The sequence below is a fragment of the Triticum aestivum genome, unplaced genomic scaffold (assembly GCF_018294505.1).
Source record: "Triticum aestivum cultivar Chinese Spring unplaced genomic scaffold, IWGSC CS RefSeq v2.1 scaffold170354, whole genome shotgun sequence".
In the NCBI taxonomy this organism is placed as follows: Eukaryota; Viridiplantae; Streptophyta; class Magnoliopsida; order Poales; family Poaceae; genus Triticum; species Triticum aestivum.
Genome location: NW_025228008.1, coordinates 1 through 15,370, shown reverse-complemented (window position 1 = coordinate 15,370; position 15,370 = coordinate 1). Strand labels below are relative to the sequence as shown.

The 15,370-nt window shown below is 42.6% G+C and overlaps 1 long non-coding RNA gene and 1 pseudogene across 1 annotated transcript; both read left to right on the top strand.

Moving 5' to 3' along the window:
• Window positions 1–2,221: 2,221 nt before the first annotated feature.
• Window positions 2,222–5,216, top strand: LOC123172942 (uncharacterized). The gene is made up of 4 exons (XR_006485782.1): window positions 2,222–2,597; window positions 3,119–3,711; window positions 3,799–3,984; window positions 4,940–5,216. It is a non-coding gene; the product is annotated as an uncharacterized lncRNA (long non-coding RNA).
• A 138-nt stretch (window positions 5,217–5,354) lies between these two features.
• On the top strand, window positions 5,355–7,225 carry LOC123172941 (fasciclin-like arabinogalactan protein 10; annotated as a pseudogene).
• Window positions 7,226–15,370: the final 8,145 nt, after the last annotated feature.

Here is a 15,370-nt window from a genome sequence, read left to right as displayed (position 1 = left end):
GTGGAGTCCGTGTGGAGTCCGTGACGAGGCTGGTGAACCTGCATGGAGACTTGAACACGGACGATCGTTAATTGTATTTGCACTTGGCTCGTCTTTGCTCACGTACTGCCAACACGCATGGACGGCATGTTCCTCTTGTTTTGGGTGGATCGGGAAGCCGCCGCCCTCCCGGTGTCGGTGCATGGTCCCTCCTGATGCCCGGAGACAGCCCGTGAAGTACCTCGGGCGCCGTCGGCGTGGAGATCGCCTGCATGAGCAAGGCGCTGATCGGATCGTACGTGTGGCGGCTGGGCAGTTTAGCGATGTAGAGCCCGTGCCCGCCGCCCCGCTTGAGTGTGCCGCTTCCTGGTTTATCGGCGACGGCTTGATCAGATCGGACGAAGAAGTCCATGCAGATGCAGCCGCCCGGAGATCCGCGTATGCGATCCGGATGGATGCCTACGCCGGACGTATTGCATCTAAGGATCGCCGGATTCTTTTGGTGGCTAATGGAAAAACTAATCTAATGAGTATTTCTAAACCTGAAATTGATCTACTGATGAAGAACTTGAAAATTGGATCTAAACTACGGGACCGATCTAACCTTTGATTGATGGGGTGCCGCGCCCCCGAGGAGAGAAGATTAATTTTTCCGGAGACGGCGCGCTGTGAAAGTGGTGGAAGGTTGTAGGATCAGCATCGTGAGACTAACTGCTCTAATACCATATAGAAATTGTAGGTTGGATGAATATTGTGTTGTATTGATCTGACCCTTGAGGTATATATGAAGTACAAAACTTGAAGTACAAGATGCCTATAACTTGAAATACAAGATGGACTCTAGAATCCTAGTCTATCTCTAAGTCGTACACATATATGTATTCTAACGGTGGCCCGTCTAATCCTTCACTGAATGAGGGTGCGCGCTTAGGACATCTCAAACCGATCTCCGATAAAACTTTAGAAGAGGATATATAAAGAGCTGGACTTTTAGGTCCCAGGGGTCGGGACACCCGGTTATCTCACCGTTCATCCACAGTGTCCTGACTTGGCGATCTGTGCCCTGTGCTGCAACGGAGAATGGGGTTAAAGGCTATGTGAACAGTAAAAGCGGAAGTATGTGAATTATTTGAAAATGGCAATAGGCTGCGTAGGTCACTGTTCAACCTATACAGATTCTCCCTCACCTGTCACACCGCTCAGTCACTGCAGCTCCTTTCCCACAGGGATTTGCAGTCTTGCCGTCCCATCCCATCATTGTTTATCAAGTTATTAAGAGCTACATCAACTCGACCAATCAAAATAACCAAGTAAATAATTGTGCTCCACTAAGATGCCGGAGCAGAAAATTCTAAAATAAGAACGGTCAATGCATGGATCGATTCATAACATGCACAACAGTATAACCATTGATTAATAGAGTTACACTTACTCCCTCCTTTCTGGTTTATAAGACTCAATTCAAAAATCTCACCAACCAAGGTAGATGATGAGTGGTGGAATACTTTTATAGTTTGCAAAAACACTCAATTAATGCACTTATTTTTCTCAAAAAAGTATGTTTAATAATGCATTAATTGCAATGCATGCATTCATAAATTACATGCATTGGTCAATTTTCTCTTAATACTTGCATTCAATGGTTTAATGCACCTTGAAATTGGAACATGTGATGAAAAACAACCAAATTAAGCCTTATAAAATAAAAAACTAAAATTTTAAGATAAGCCATATAAACCAGAAAGAAGGGATTAGCCCGATCATTCCAACAAGGAACAGTTGTCCCATCGAGTAAAATAAGGATGGCCAATGCATGGCCTGACGCCGTTGTCAGGAACAGTAGCCAGCTAATGCAAAACACGACTGATATTGTTGCATGGCACACCGTCTGCATGCCCTATGACAACTCGTATCACCACTAGGCTGCTCCAGCTGCCCCACGACACGACGGCTGCCTATAGCCTACTAGTCCCTAATAGCTACACCATTAGGACGGTCAAATGGACTGGTAAGCATGCAGAAGCTCTGCAGTTTGACAGAAGAACACACGAATCTCAGCGAGGTCGGATGGATAAGATAAGACTAGCCACGACGGGGTAACTTTACTAGTAACTTCAAGTCCACATCAGTAAATTTGTCTACGTGGCAGTGAGTTAATAAGGAGAGAGATTGATGCAGTAACAGCTAGTTACTGTATAACATAGCGCTTCTTACGATATCTTTTTAATGCGAATCGATCCGCTGCGGGCGTCCCCATCGCGAAAGAAAAATCTCCTTTCCCTTCTCCACGGCTGCACCTTCATCCTCTCCCTCCCTTGCCGCATCGACCCCCCTGTCCCGCACTCCCTCTCGCCGGCCGGCGGCAGCTCTGGCCGGCAGGGCGAAGCCACCGGAATCATGGCCAAGTCTGGTGCCCGTAAGGAGGCGGCACCCGCCCGGTCAACGGCGACCTCGCCGCCGCCGCAGCGCGTCCCCGGCGCCCCGGCAGGCTCGTGCGCCAGCCGGTTGCCACAGCCGCTCTTCTACACCGGCGCTCCGACTCGCTCGTCCACCAGTCCGTCGACACCGCCGCACCTGTACCTCCCTCTCATGGAATAATCTACTGCAAACCCTATATGGTATAAATTTCTGGTTTCATTTCAATCTTCAGCAATTGCAATTTCTTCAGCTCAAATTTGCAGCATTAGATAATTTATGTTTTGTGTTCAGGATCTAGAATACCTGATTCAGCGTGTGTAGTTGTCCAGGGAATTTCTATACTGCCAAGTGCCAAGTCTGTACTCACATCCCTCTAAGTCTGAATTTGAAAGTCTGATTCAGCGTGTGTTAAGGTAGCCTGAATACATGCAAGGAAATTGCTATGGATTAATCCAGACAATCTGTTAAATTGTGATAACTACATATTATTTTTTCTTAAAACGAATTGTTTCAAACCTTTCATCAGAGAATACATGAGCTGTAGTTTGAAATCCTTTTTGGAATGAAAACTGTTTATGATTGGAACATACTTTAGGCTTCTAAACCGAAGTCCTCAAAAGCTATATATTCAGTGGCTTCAAGCGAATTGTCCTCTCGTTCCAAAATCCAAGCTTTGTATTCATAGAATGTGGATCTGAACATAACCTCATATTTGTAACAGGAGGCCAATGTACACCCATCCACCTGATGGACCGATCAGCTACTCTAATTTATGTGAGAGAATATATCTAGTGGAAACCATACATTCAGAGGAAACATGGAAACCCAAACGTGTGCCGTTGGATTGGATGCGTACTCTGTGAGATGGAAAGAGGTACAATTTGCAAATTGAACCCCGAAAGAATCCTGTAACTTAGGTACAGAAACATCCCATGGCGGCTGAGCCGTCCCGTGCCTTTCCCCATGGAGGTATCATCCCGATTCGAAAGGAAAAATCAATCATCCAGATTCGAAATTCTTTTATGGGTTAGGAGACCTGTTGGGAGATGATGCTTCCCTCCGGCAGGACCCCCTCGTTCCGCGCTGGGCTGGCGAGGGGCGAGCGGCGCGGTTAATTCCTCTCCGGCGGTTGTGTCCGGCCAAGCGTGCGAGTCTCCGAGCGTTTCGGGCAGGGCCGGCGAGCGGCGTTCCGGGCAGGGCCGGCGAGCGGCGTCCCGGGCAGGGCCAGCGAGCGGCGCTTCTGATTCGTCTCCGGCCAACAGTGCCGGTCCTCCGAGCATTCCCCATCGATGTCATACTAGATCTAATCCCAAGGTATGACCATCTGTAGTGTTCGTCTTCTGTGCTTTGGCCCGGTGCTTCTTTGTCCCGTGGCTCATCTAGTAGTTCCCTCTTCTCTAGATTGGGCTAGGTTTGCCAAGCAAACAGAGGAGGGGACAAGGACGTGGCTCATTGGGCTGTCTCCTCCAAGATCAGCACATCATTTGAAGGAAGTAGGAGAGGAAACGAGGTAGTGGCATCTTGCCTACAGCTGCTGATTTCCCCTGAGTCGTACTGTCCAGATTTTGGTCTTGAAGAAATTGCGAGGTATAATTCATTTGCTCATAATTATTGTGTGTTACTGTTATAGTACACATCTATGACTATTCATGTGTTGCTGGCTTGCTGCCTGGCGTGTGTGCTCTGTGTAACCATGGCATGCTCTGCTGACTATGAAAATTGTTATTTATCTATAAACTGCTACCCCTACTGTCTAGATGGAATTTAGATGATGATACGTATCTGAATTGAAAATTGTGTTTAGATGGAAGTTATCAAAGAGAAAACTCGAGCGGTGTGTAGGGCTTGTACGCGCTGCTGCAAATTTTGTAGATTAATTATTGTGTGTGTGGTGCTAGTAGTGTGAGTGAGTGAGAGAAAAATCCTTGATTAATGTATGTGTTTGCCATTGCTACTAGATTAATTATTCAAGGACCTTATTTTAAATACTTTTAAAATCACATTTAAAGTTCCAAAAAAACTCGAAAACAATTCTACGTGATCATATGGATGTATATTACAGTTGTGTAAAGTTTGGTGACGAAACAAATAAACCTGTGAGCTATAGAAAAATGACAAAATGGTGATTTTCAAATAGTTAATAATGCATGCTCAGTTCATCTTTCCAAAAAAAAAAACGATTTTGTCATTTTTGTGTAACTCACATGGTTACTTATTTCAGCATCAAAATTTACACATGTGTAATATACATCCATATAACCATGTTGATTTGTTTTCAGAACATTTTGAAACTTCAAAATAGAATTTTGACACTATTCCAAATATCGGGCTTCAATGCACCCGTCCTCCAAATTAACTTTTTGTTGTATGCATAATTATTTGTGTAGTACGACGGGAAATAAGAAATGAGCTAGTTTGAAAAATAATTATGTTATTTTTTTGCTAATAAAGATGGCATGCACTACTGTATCTATTTGCATAGATTGTTGTTAAACTCGTTTTAGTGTATTATGTATAAAAAAGTTCAACTCTTATTTTTCAGGTTTGCTGGTGGCAGTAAAGATCTATGCAGATTCCAACCAAAAAAAAAGACTGTTGTTGTGTACTCGAGTTGTGTGCTCAATGTTTGATGTATAAGTGTGAGATTTACTATGGCTGTTCAGTTAATGATGTGTCTATCTTGTAACAAAATTACCTAGCATAATGCGGTTGGAACATTTGCCTTAACTAATGTATGTGTTGTTGAAGCGATGCATGCATTACTGCAAGTGAATTCTGATACTAGTAGACTATATTAAAATTAGCTTCCTTCAGTTTTCTGTTGTCTGGTCTGGGGCATTGACTGTCTGTTCTTTTGGTTTCCCAAATGTGATTTTGTTGGTACAGTTTTGGTATCCATTGAGCTATTTTTTCAATTTAAATCGAAACGTATGTGTGCTGAAGTATAGGCACAGCGCATGGCTTACAAATCCTACTTGGCTGACAAAAAAGTGGAAATAAGGGGCAAGGACGTACGCTGTGATTACTTGTTAGACCTGAGGGTGTACCCGTAAAATAGCATCCCTGGTTGCGGGCGTTTTTGAGCAAATAGAGCATAGCAGTTATGATTCTATCTTGTCCATACAAATAGCATCCAACGGGCTAGGCTGAGGTTTCCAGGATTCCACTGAATACGTGGTTTCCATTTGATATTGTCTCTTTATGTGAACGTGATGGTTTGGTGTCTCGGCCAGTTACGATTTTTAAATCATTGGATGAAACCCAATCGTTTCAGTTTCTAGTTTACACATGAAACGTTTCTAGTGTGCTATATATACAGATACAGGCTTACGCCTATTTCATTTTTGATACGAGCCACATATAGATCACAAAGTTAAAGTACTACTATAGATCCCACAAAACAATAAATGGCAACCTTCATGTTACTACCTCTATGTTACAACCATAATAGAGGTACTAACATAGAATAGTAATATGCATGTTACTATTCTATGTTACTACCCATTGTGGCTAGTCTAACAGGATGCCCCTACCCGGGGAGCTACCACACCTTTTCAATATATAAATTCGGTTATCTTCCTTTAAAGTGCACCTAACCGATCCCTTAAATGCACGCCTCTCGGTCCCTAAATATACTCCTCCGCAGCCGCGAGGAGGATAAATCTTTTTTAGCTCCAAAGAGGCGTGGGGAGGCGGGGCAGCGGCCGGGTCAGAGTCAGACTTGCCGCACCATCCGCGGTCACCATGCTGAGCTCCCTCGCTGGGGCCGCCACCAGTGATGGCCAAGGCACTCGAAGTACAACAAGTACCTAACGGAGACACAGGTGTGCGACGAGATCAACGCATGTGCCGGGGTGACGGTGCTCGTCCTCGGCGATGGCGTCATGTCCGCACTCGTGTCGGACGCCGGGGCTGACCTGGGCGCCATCGAGAATGCTGGCGGGGTGGCCAGGCTCACCGGCATCTTCTACCAGGCCTCGGGCGGGGCGGCCACCAGCGCCACGGGCAGCGTCAAGATGGCCAAGCTAGATGGGGCCATGGGGGCGGCAACGGCTTCGCGTTCGCCGCCAGCCCCGTGATGGCTACGACGCCACCTTCGCCAAGCCCCTCAAGCACACGTAGTAAGACTTCGCGGTGCTGGAAATCTCAGCGCCCATCGAGTTCGACGGGCTCTTTGACTAGCCGTCCACCAACAACCTTACACGACTGTTGGAGAAGATCGGCTGCAAGTGCTTCGCGGCGCTCATCGCCGGGACGGGCGTGCTCAAGGACTACAAAGCGGCCATGGTGGAAAAGGTCGGGATCACCTTGTTCGCGCCGAAAGACGCCGCATTCCATGCCAAGGGCGTGCCGGACGTGGATGCGATGCCCTGGGCCAACCTCGCAGCGCTGCTGCGATACCACGCGTTGCCGGGGTAGCTGCTCAAGGCGTCGTCCCGCCCGCTCCGTACGCTGGCGTCCACTGCGGTAGGGCAATACAACCTCCGCATGTCCCCTTGTGGTGGACACAGACCTGGACGACACGCCCGTGTGAGTGCTCACCGTGGACAGCCTCCTGATGCCCGTGGAGCTCTTCTTGGGGTGCGCCGAGCATTTGGAGGCAAGCAGTTGGCCGAGAATTTTGCGGCAAGGGCACCCGGCATCACCTGGTTATGTTGGTACACTGGAACATCTGGATGTAGAGAAATGGAAGTTTTTTTTCAGAAATACTAACCTAACCTTTCAAGCCTGGAAGAGCTCTTTCACAGAAGATCTCAATTTGCTTAATCACATAATTCGGCAGAAGCATGCCAGTTGTTTTCAAGAATGGCTAGATTCAAAGTTCTAATTTATGACTCATGATGATCCCCGGAACTGAAAAAATGAGATCTGTGCCATTAGCACCCAAGACATACCACCCGGGTGAAGCGGCAGAAATCCGCTTTCGACGGGAGTAAAACCATGGGCGCAGGGTGCGCCACCGCGACCCTTTGTCTTAGATGAGGCTAAGCTTTGGGCCATCGCCGGCGCCAAGAAACTAGGGGCTATTGTATCGCGTGAGTAGTTGACATGTCGTGATTGTGGTTTAGTTGTAAAACTCTATCCTCTCCTTATTTAAGATGAGGCAAATCTTATATCTCCAATTCGAAAAAAAATGATCCCTAGAACTGGCATAGGGTCAATGCCTCTGTTTTATTTTTGTAGATAGTTTTGTTTTTCACTTCTCTTTTTCCCTCCATTGTGACATACTATTATACTATATAACGAAAATACAATAGAACTATTGTTGTACCGTTCAGGGCCTCAAAACTACACCAGGTGCGAATCAAGTGGTTGTAGTGCTTGTAGGATTATAGCACCAGACGGAAGGAACTAAAGACAAAGTGTTCTTTGCAAGTATTCATGCAAGAATGTTACCCTATGACTAGACACACTTGTATATCTTGTCATGCAAGAATGTTACCCTATGACTATTATATGCATAGCTAGGACTGCTATTACATACTTCCTCTGGTCCTTTTTAGTCTGCATATAAGTTTTGTGCTAAGTCAAAATATCTCTACTTTGACCAAACATATAAAAAATAGTATCAATATTTACAATAACAAATCAATATTGTTAGATTCTTTATGAAATGTAGTTTCATAGTATATATATTTTGTATTGTAGACAATGATATTTTTAAATATAAATTTGGTCAAATTTTGCAATGTTTGACCTGATAGAAATCTAATACGCGACGTAAAAAGGACTAGAGGGAGTATTGAAAAGATGCTGATCGATTTGGTATGGTTTGGTTCTCTGTTATTGTTCTGTACCAGATTATTGCCTTGTAGGAGGAACTTTGTTTCAAGCCGATTGCAATTGACTCAGGGTGAGCTTTTTAATTTGATGTGACATGAATTCTCTTAGTGACTCAACAAAAAAAGAGTTCTTGGTGATCTCTGAACGTGGCCAATGCGGTTTTGTCCGGTAATCTTTAATCTTCCCTAGAGAATCAATCCAAGTAGTACAGACAAGTGCAGAGCTCCACAACTATGTAGGTTTTTGCCATGCAAGAATTGCCTAACTATGTTTTGGTAATGTGCACGTCGTCTGTTTATACAGATCCTTTACATTATAGTTTCCCGTTTCCTGACATTTGTGCAAGTCTTCCCGGCTATTCATTCTGAACATATGCATATATACTGCCTCAGATGCACCCCCCGAGTTACATCTCTTTGTACTAAGTTAGCTGAGTTTTGTCAATTGCTCCTGCCAAGATTATACTCCCTCCGTCAAGTTATACTAAAGTCAAGGCATTTATTTTGGTACAGAGGGAGTATAAGAGCATGCTACTTGGTCCGTCTGGTCGAGGAAGAAATGAGACATGGCCATGGCAAATGAAACCCGGGCGGCAACTCTAGATGTGGTAGTGCGTGAAGCCAAGTAGTAGTAGAACTGGAAGGCATTGGAAAATGTAGCAGCAATCTAAGAAATATGGTAGCTCGTCCTAAGATCATGGCGCCACCCTCTCACTTTGAGCGGATCGGATGATGCATGGTTTCTAGCAGTCTCTAGTGGCAGAGCTACTGCCTCCTGAAGAACGCCAAATCTGCCCTGGCGGAAGGCTGACTAAGCGCCACGTATCACCCTCCAACAGAGCAGATGGCGGAGGCTTCTCACCTAGGAGGATGGTGGAATAAACACACCACCATGCACGAAGTCACGAATCAAGTTTTGTGTCGGACCCAAAATTTGAGTGCTACGTACCGTTTTTGAGTAGAAACTTGGGTGGTCAATCAGTAAATAAGCAGTGTCATAGTCTCTACTCTAATAAAGGAGTTAGTAGTCTGATACGGTTTATTTTCGTCCGGTTTTTATTCATCACCTCCCATCATCCCCACCAACTAGTTTTTCTCCTTTTCATTAAAAAACCAAATCTTATTGAAGGAGATATCTTGTTTCGTGCTTACTTTGTAGGTTCTAATTCATTCCAATCACGTAAATAAATAGATAATTGAGAATTCAGAACTCGCACCATATATTTGAGATTACCTTCCTAAAATATAGACGTAATATTTTCCTCGATAACCTTCCAAAACAAAAAAAGATATTCCTCAATAACAAATCATTAATCCTGCGCACTATGTCATTATTATTATCTCCACTTGACTATCACAAGTTTCCTAAACAACAAAAAAACATATCTTTTACTTGTGTGCGTACACGGTAAAAGAACCATTGATGTAATTAATTAACTAGACGGTTAATTATGTACGCAATTAATTAGGTCCATTTAAATAGAAATTATTATTTTACACCCAATCAATTTTGAAACCAAGTCTTAATGTAATTAATGGTTTAGGTAGACACTTAATTATGCCTACAGATAATTAGAAGTAGAGATTTTTTCCAATTAGGCGGGTTATTAGTCGATTTTGTTGGCGGTTAATCAGGCGTGCAAAGAATTAGGTAGGTTGTTAATTATTTGTGTAATTAATTAATTAAGCAAGCAGTTCGTCGCTTTGAATCATTTTAAAAGCGCTCGTTGGCAAGGACATTCAACAGGTTCTCATCGACATGGTCGAGCACCACTTGCCAACATGGACAACGGACACCATGCGCCCGCAACATGGACGACCTAGCGTTCATCAAGATGGATGACGACCATGCTCTGCAGGATGTCCACATGTTGACGGTTTCCAAAAGTTCGCCGATGAGTACAACACGACACTAGATTGGTTAGGTGGTTCATGCTATAGTTGAAAGGGAGAGTGCTCCATGAATAAGAAGGAAAAAGGTACTAAAGTGACCAAGTGGTCCATGGTGTTGGAGATGGAAAGAGTGTTCCAAAAATATATAACGAAACAAGAAAGAAAGAGTATTATAAAAAATAAATAGGAATGAGAATTAAAACTGGCGAGGAAGGAGGAAGAAGAAGAAGAAGATGAGGCGTCGCTGACAAACGCGCTGATGTTGGCGTCAACGAAACGGATTGGCGAAGAGACTAGAAGTAGAAGATGTGGGGAAGGACGAGGAAGAGAAGAACGTCAATTATCCCTTCTAACAATGAATGGTATCTGGGCTGGAGGTGGAGCTCATTGGTGACTAGGAATACATTCTGGTTGCCACTTACCTCCCATGTCAGTGTGCATTTGCGAAGTTGAATGGACCTTTGAAACTGATCTCTATAATTATTTATTATTTTGTGTCAACAGTATGTGTTAGTTTAATCCACTTTATTATACAGTAAATATGAAAAATTTCATCTTTGTTGCAACGCATGACGAAGGTGAGGTGGGTGTCATTTGATTTTAAAGAAGGAGGCTCCAGCGATAAATGTTCCACTACGGCGGGAAACCGAGTGAGAAAGGGAGGGTCCGAGAGAAAAAGGGGGCGACACATTGTGGGGTAGGGTTTTTGTGTTGGGCCCATGTGTCGGATATAACATGGGGGATAGTCCGAACAACCGCATTTCTCCTTCATATATGGTCTAAATTTGGGGGAGCTCGGACTGTCCATACGGTTGAATTTTGAAGAGCCTACTAAGCATTCGTTTGATGTCCGAACACGTCCGGACCTTTGAGAACAAATGAGCTTTGACCTTACAGACAACCTTAATCATTTGTTTAATTAATTTATATATGCATAGCCCGTAGCAATGCACGGGCGTTCTGCTAGTAATATTACTTCCTCACATTTAGTTGAACCAATTACCAAAATAAATAAATGGAAATACATTCTCTTCAGAACAAAAGAGATTTTTTTAATGGTACATCATACTACTTCCGGAGCCGAGTAGTATCGAATCATCTCAGCCGTTAATTAGCGGGGTAGTTTTGTCAAAAAAATCTATACCTATACTAATTACAGCCTCCCAAGTAATTACCATGTTAATTAGAATTTACTAGCCGTTCATCTGAATTATTACGGTACAGATCCACCGATATAGTTATTCCAGTTAAGGAAGAGACCTGGTCTCCTATCCCACGTGGATGTGAATCGTCCTCCCCTTGGTCTCTCTTACTCTACGGGAAAAAAATCTAATCTGAGCGACATCTCCTTCTATATTGAGACGGAGGTCCTCCCTTGGTCTCTCTCTTTTTCCCTCTAGAGCAAAATCTGAGCATGATTGCCTCCTAGATTTGGTGACCAAAGGTGAAACCAGCAACCCCTTCTCTGATTTAATCAGGTGGTGCATGATGGAGGAGCCGCTTCTGCCTCCACATGGCCACTTGGGTCTCGGCCGCGTCATCTAGGCTTTGCAGCTCTGCGGATCCACTAAACGAAGTAGTGTTTGCGCCATCCATGTCCGGTTCATGCAGCCATCATCCGTAGAGTTGGCTGGAACCATGCATGTACTCTGCTCTAAATCAGTTGCACTAATTCTCAGGTAAGCAACGTGATATTTCCATGTGTTGATTCAATCTGGAAAAGTCAAGATCACAAATTCTTTCAATGATGAATGGATGATCGATGAAATTTAATTACATGAGTATTGATCGCCCAGTCCTTTTTAGGGACATTCTAGGATTTCAATTTGAAATGAAATCAATTTTGTTTTTATCTGGTACTGACGTACTGTCATTGATAGCATTGTTGATCTCCAGCAGCATCGTCCACAGTAGAACGGATCTCCGTCAGCGTCGGCACCCTCCGACATTGTCATGCTAGCCACCTCACGCCCAGCATCCTCTCCACCATGGCATCCGGTTTGGCCGCAGGAACTAAATGGTATTCCATCACCCGGTTCAGACTGAAATCCTCTATTTTTGTGTTGTTTCAGTCAACTATGTATTCCTGTATTGTACCGCTGGGCTCTAGATTGAAGTCGGCTGAGTTATTGGTTGGGTCTGAAGATGCGTTTGTGTTGGACAATAGTTACATGCAAAGTAAGTTCTCTACTGTAGGAGGATAGGAAGATTTTTTTCTACTGTACTGATAGATTGATGGCAGCACCTCAAGCATGTAACCGTGGGAGTGCATTATTTTATCCTCATACCTTGCTTTTCTCTAGCAAAATATTTTTGTTATTTCCTTACACTACATTATTTTTTCATCTTTCCTTTGATCTCTTAACTATTTATTTATTCGTACAAATGGTAATCAGTCTTTGTTTACCTAACCTGAATGTTGTTCTGAACATAAATATGTCCTAAGAATTAGGGTAAGAATGAAGCCAATAATTGTTGAATGTCTCCAGATGTAGCTGTTTTAACCAGCAAAACTTAGTCCAAATGGTCAATAAAATTATTCCTTTGACCTATCTACAGAAGTGTATCGATCCATTAAGTTTCCTTGAGATACGTGACATATGTCACAAGTAGCACGTCAAGAGAATAATCAGTTCAGTAACTTTCAGTTAGGATGCCTGCAACATTAGGATTTATAAACAATGTTTTACTTCTTTCCATACATTGGTATACGATGCAGTGCCCTCTCTGAAGACACCCAGCACCTCTTCATTGGTTGCCCTGCAGCTGCTCCAATTTGGCAACGTCTCGGCATCTCCCCCTTTACCATGGTTCCAACACCTGTGGACAATCCCCACTCCGGTACAACTTCATTCTCCAGTCTGGTCTGAGATTGTACTACCTATACTTTGGAAAATTTGGGAAGCAAAAAATGCAGCTGCATTTAGGAATGAAAATCATTGCCCATATGTAGTTATTAGTAGATTATGTAGGGACTTTGAGCTCTAGACTGGCGATAAAATAACCGCCTGCCTTGGCGTGACTATCTCTCTTCACGCATTTTTGTGAGCCTGTAAACTCTCTGTAACACCTTGGTCGTTGGGCCATTTTTAGCAATATACATACAGGTGGGGATTCCACCTGGTGATTCCTCAAAAAAAGTGAAGGAGATGCGCCTCACTAGCTGTTGCTACACAAACTAAAGGTAACAACCTCATTTTTTTATGAAGGGAGGTTAGATTCACATGGCTTTTATTATTATTCAATATATATGTAGAAGCGTGTCACTTCTTAGACCATTGGTACTTATATCAAAACTAGAGACCTTTCATATATAACCATCTAATGGCAATTCATGTACAGGTTTTGTATGTACAATCCTCTAATTAATGTGCTCCAAGAAAAATCAGTTATGCAAGGTACAGCTCTATCTATTGGGAAATAGTTGCTTCACTAATTCTTTTGAGTTTGTATTCATGTTGTGCTGATGGTAGTGTTTACAGCAGAGTATCAATGGTAAAGGGATCGTTTATTCCTAACTGAAATCCTGTAGCACTCCATAGATGCTTCTTTTGTCCTGTCTGACTAATTAGTTTTTACTATTCACCTTGATCCTTAGTTTAATGGCTACTGATGTAGTGAAGCAGGGGCGCTCGCTTGGTCGGCTGATTTTATTCATACGAGTAACGAACATACTGCGATAGCAGATAGAGGGTGACGCAATTATTCTCCGACTGCAATAATTTTACTTCATCATGCACGATGCAAACACCTTCATATGTATGTGCTAATGACTAGAGTTGATGCCACTGTAATGCTTACAGCCTATGAAAGGTCACTGATTTAATCTTGGTGTTACAATATACTGTTCATGGTTTATGTAAATAGCATGGAGGCAATCATGAAATTGTAATTGTTCATCTTTTATGTTAGTTTATTTTTTTGCATTTTATTGAGGTTAATCCGTGGTATATCATGTCACTGCAAGATGGTATGTGATTTTTTCATGTCTCTGTCTACATGCTAATAACAATAATTCAAGCCGCCTGCACATTGCACAATCAACTTCCCACATTAACTGAATCATCTATTAATACTTTTTTGGTGGATCTTAATTTGAATGGACCTAGAGTAAATTATTTCATTTTAAAATCTGGATGACTTAGTTTTTAATCTGTGAATTTTCTATGTACTTCTTAACTCTCAACCGCAGTCATATATTTGGCTACTTTTATAATGGCTACTGATGTAGTGAAACAGGGGGCTCGCTTGGTCGGCTGGTTTTATTCATACGAGTAACGAGCATACTGCGATAGCAGATAGAGGGTGATGCAATTCTCCGACTGCAATAATTTTACTTCATCATGCACGATGCAAACACCTTGATATGTATGTGCTAATGGCTAGAGGTGATGCCACTGTAATGCCGACAGCCTATGAAAGGTCCCTGATTTAATCTTGGTGTTACAATATACTGTTTCCATATACACACGGCTGAACTATTACTCTGTCACACTCATGTGAGAAACTGAGAATGCTTGACCAGCTAGAAAAAGTATTTGACCTGAGTCTTGATCTACATCATTTGCGAGGCAAACAATCCTGCTCTTTACTTACTATGGTGCTACCTCTTTTTCCAAAATATATATTGGAGTGTATAATAATCTGTTAATAACATGGTTGTTTCCTATCCACATTTATCTTCCCGTAATCAGTGGTTATTCATGCTTTGGTTTCTTCATTTGTTCTACTTTAAGCGCAATCTCATTGAATCACATGCGCATATGCAGCATGTATTATTGAGGCTAAATCTGCCACCTCATAATTTTCAACTTTGGCCTGACCACACATGTATAAAGGTGGAGATCTGGTTGTGTGGAGTCCTTATGAAGCGAGGGTTCTCATAATTTAAAACATCGGAAATTTGAAATTACAAAAGCCTAAATATTGATATCCAATTTGTGTTAATACATCTTTCAAATGGTTCTCCTTATTTTGTATTCTCTCATATTATATATCTTTTCAAATATATATATCCAATTTGTGTTAATACATCTTTTCAAAAGTTTCCATCGTGCTAAAAGCAGTTTGGTTTTGAAGCAATTTTGTATTCTCACAAGAAAATTATGCAGTTCCCTAAATACAATAGTTAGCAAGATCATTCATGTAAGGTTGGTATCGCAACATTATTGATTATATTTTCCATGAAATTAGGTATTTGGTTTTCCCATCTATAAATAGTTTTTTGCCCATCGAACATGCACATGAAAACAATTCCATACAATTGAATAAGAATGAAGCCGTTATAACACCCCACC